The sequence below is a fragment of the Panthera pardus genome, unplaced genomic scaffold, assembly GCF_024362965.1.
Source record: "Panthera pardus isolate Hobbes unplaced genomic scaffold, ASM2436296v1 HiC_scaffold_10, whole genome shotgun sequence".
NCBI classification, from domain to species: domain Eukaryota; kingdom Metazoa; phylum Chordata; class Mammalia; order Carnivora; family Felidae; genus Panthera; species Panthera pardus.
Window position 1 is genome coordinate 35070650 of NW_026526655.1, and position 4534 is coordinate 35075183.

The window sequence follows — 4534 nt, forward strand, 5'->3', positions numbered from 1 at the left end:
ACTAGGAGTCCTCGGGATCAAAGGGACATTCTACTCTCAGCCAGTACTCATCTTCTAGCCACAAGCTGTGGGGACACACTACCTCAAAGGCCCCAAACCCACCTCCAGAGCCCATGTTGGCCTCTGGTCTGGTCCCTCCTCCCAGACAGGGTAGATGTGCAACTAGGAACTTACCCCTAAGCCAATGTGGTGGCCAAGAGGTGTCTGTTTGGGGGGTGGATGGGACTTGGAGATGTGAGCTGGGTATCCAGTCTGTGATGGCATCAGTGCAGGACAGAGCTGGGCAGGAAGAGAAGAGAACTGGACACCTCCTGTTGGAACTCTTGCTTTAGGTCTTGCAAATGCTAGGGGCAGGTCTGCTCTTTCCTGACAGCCCGGCAGTGATATTTGGTGGTCACCAGGTAAGCAGTCATGCCAATCTTTAAATTTTTCCTCTCCCTTTTCCAATCTATGCTAGAAACTAAGGAACTTGGTTTTTAGAGGGAATGTGTTTCTAGTCCATAGGAATTTGGTTTTGTTTAAACTTTTTTTTTGTATGTGCAGTTATAAAATTAATGCACATTCATGTAAAAAATCATGTACAGTTGCTGTAAAATCTAGAAAATAACTTCAAAATGCAGCCATACAAAGAGAACTATTAATGTTATACATATTTCCTTCCATTTTTATTCTCACTGTGTATATATTGTATATATAAACAATTTTCTCCTTACAAATTTGGTGTCAGAGTGCTCAATTAAAATTTTTTGTACTTATATCATTCTTATTTTCAAATTCAATATTACACAAAAAAGATTTTTTAAGATAGCTTAAGTTCCAATCATGTGGGTATGCGATGTTTTATTTAAATTTAAATTTATTTATTTAAATAAAAATTTATTTAAACATTTATTTAAATGTTTTATTTAAATTTAAATGCGATCCCCTATTGCTGGGGTGCCTCAGTGAGTTAAGTGTCTGACTTCAGCACAGGTCATGATCTCATGGCTTGTGAGTTCGAGTCCTGCATCAGGCTTTGTGTTGACAGCTCAGAGCCTGGGGCCTGCTTCAGATTGTATTGCCCTCTCTCTCTGCCCCTCCTTCGCTCATGCTCTCTCTCTCTCTCTCTCTCAAAAATAAATAAAAACATTTAAATAAAAATAAATAAGTAAATGAACTATTGGGACCTCATCAAAATAAAAAGCTTCTGCACAGTGAAGGAAACAATCGGCAAAACTAAAAGGCAACTGATGGAATGGGGGAAGATATTTGCAAATGACATATCAGATAAAGCGTGAGTATCCAAAATCTATAAAGAGCTCAAACTCAACACCCAAAAAATAAATAATCCAGTGAAGAAATGGGCAAAAGACATGAATAGACCCTTCTCCAAAGAAGACGTCCAGATGGCCAACTGACACATGAAAAAATGCTCAACATCACTCATCATCAGGGCTATACAAATCAAAACCACAATAATATACCACCTCACACCTGTCAGAATGGCCAACATTAACAAGTCAGGCAACAACAGACGTTGGCGAGGATGCAGAGAAAGAGGATCTCTTTTACACTGCTGGTGGGAAGGCAAACAGGTGCAGCCACTCTGGAAACAGTATGGAGTTTCCTCAAGAAATTAAAAATAGAACAACCAGCTACGACCCAGCAATTGCACTACTGGGTATTTATCCAAGGGATATAGGTGTGCTGTTCTGAAGGGGCACATGCACCCCCATGTTTATAGCAGCACTATCAACAACAGCCAAAGTATGGAAAGCCCAAATGTCCATCGGTGGATGAATAGATAAAGAAGATGTGGTGTGCGTATATATATATACATATATATATATATATACACACACACACACACACACACAATGCATACACACACACACACACACACACACACACACACACACAATGGAGTATCCCTCGGCAATCAAAAAGAATGAAATCTTGCCATTTGCGACTATGTGGATGGAACTAGAGGGTATTATGCTAAGTGAAATTAGTCACAGAAAGACAAATATCATATGACTTCACCCATAGGTGGAATTTAAGATACAAAACAGATGAACATAAGGGAAGGGAAGCAAAAATAATATAGAAACAGGGAGGGGGACAAAACAGAAGAGACTCATAAATATGGAGAATAAACAGAGGGTTACAGGAGGGGGTGGGGGAGGGGGGATGGGCTAAATGGGTAAGGGGCATTAAGGAATCGACTCCTGAAATCCTTGTTGCACTATATGCTAACTAACTTGGATATAAATTAAAAAATAAATTAAAATTCATGAAAATAAATAAGCATTAAAAAAATAAAGAAGTAAATAAACATTAAAAAAATGAAATTATCCCCTACTGTTGAACATTTAAGTTATTTCTAATTTTTGCTATTATAAATAACATTGTGACAAATACTCTAGTATATAATAAACCTCTTCCAAGATTGGTTCTAAGAACAATTCTGAACATCAGCTATTAGGAAAAAACTGGCATTTATTATGCAACTGTTATGTGCTTGCCACTGTGTTTGGGACTTTATGTACATCATTTATGTGTATCATCTAGTCTTCCCAACAGCTTCCTCAAAGTGTTATCCCAATTATACCATGGAGGAAGTTAAATCCAAATTAGAAAGTTTCAGGGCTGGGACTTGAGTGAGGTCCTGTCTTCTCAAAGTTGGGGACACCAGGATTCCTTCCTCCCAGGAAGATGGGTTTGTGGTGGTTGAGGGCCAATGGAAGGGAAGGGGTAGAAGGACTGGGAGAAGAACATGTGCTTTTCACGAGGTCCCACCAGCATCCCAAGCCCTGTTGGTCAGGTTCATCCTGATAGACCAAATATGGGAAGCTGCAGATTAAAGGAGACAGAAGGAAAGACACACTAGCTTTGTTCTCGGGTTTCTTTTCTTCTTGACCCAAACATTTCCCTCCCCCATTCATTTGACAGCAATATAACTCTATTGAAGAAAACAAGGATGGCAAAGCAGGAATCCTAGAGTTGTTAAATACCAAAAGAAGTATTAAAAAAAAAGTTTATTTATTTATTTTGAGAAGGCAGGGAAAGGGAGAGAGAGGGTAAAAGGGAGAGAGAGGATGCTAAGCAGGCTCCACATTCAGGGCAGAACCCAACATGGGACTCGATCCCACGACCAGGAGACCACGACCTGAACCAAAACCAAAGTCAGATGCTCAACTGACTGAGCCCCCCAGGTGCCCCCCAAAAGAGGTGTTAATAATGATAATAATAATGATGATGATAGTAGTAGCAGTGGTAATAGTAGCTGTATTAATTGTAGTAGACGTTATATTTAGCACTCAGTATGTGCTAGTCTCATGTATTGCACTTTACAGACATGATATAATTTAATCCTCATGATCATAATCTTTTACAGATAAGGAAACAGAGGCTTAGGAAGGTCAAATAATTTATCAAATTATATAGCTAAAGAATAGAATTTGAAGCAGTGCATTCTGATAATGAAGTTCATGCTAATAAAACCTAACTTTGTATTACCTGTAATTGTTAATAACAACTATAATTTCCTGGTTGTCTACCACAGTACAGTGCTTCCCATTCATTAAGGCATGCAATGCTCAAAACAACCCCTTCAGAGACAGACATGGGGAGCAGGGTTCCCAAGAGAAGACTGAAAGGCCCTGGAGCCTCCTGAGTTAGAACAGTAGCCCTCCAGGCTGCCACTGACCCCAGGGGCTTGTTACCCTGAGGGGTTCTTCCTTCGGTTGAATCTATTTCTGCCTTGGAATCTGGCACAGGTCTTTCCTCTTTGCTTATCTGACTACAGAGTTCTAGCTAAGTAAGTTGATTCAAGTAATCTTTAAATTCATGAAGAAAGTGAAACTGAAATGCAGGCGACAATGGAAGGTACCTAAATTCTAGGACACATAATTTTAAACAAATAATGAATGAATAAATGACTTGAAAAATGAATGAACAAATAAATAAACACATATTACTGCAATCTGTCTTGCTTCCCCAGCTCAGGTAAATAGTAATACTAATATTTATAGCTGCCGTGTACTGTAGCGAATGTTTTACATGGATTATTCATGTCAATTTTGTTTACATAGTTCTCTAGTCTCCATTCCTCGGTCTTTTCTTTAGATATTTCCTTGCATGGACCCTTGGGCATCATCTTAACTTGTTCTCACTTTTCCACATCCTTTTATTTTTTTTTTCAACAATTTTGGAATCCAAACATCTCTGGCTATATAACTTCTGCAGCTTATGAGGTATATTTTTGAAGGAAAAATATATTTTTTAAATTAATAATTCCATATAGTCTTTACTAGCTCCTTACCATAGGTTTTTTGGGGTGTGCGTGTAGGGAGTGGGCAGAGGAGGGTCTGATGCTAATGCTCTATGGATGTTACGTATGCTTAGTGGCTACTGATTCCACACAACATGAAAGATGAAAACGGTTTGTCCTCTCTTCCTCATAGGCCATTAGTACTAATCAAAGATGGAATTGGATTCAGAGAAGACAGGTATTTATTTCACAAAAATGTTTTACTTTGGCTATGATTCCATA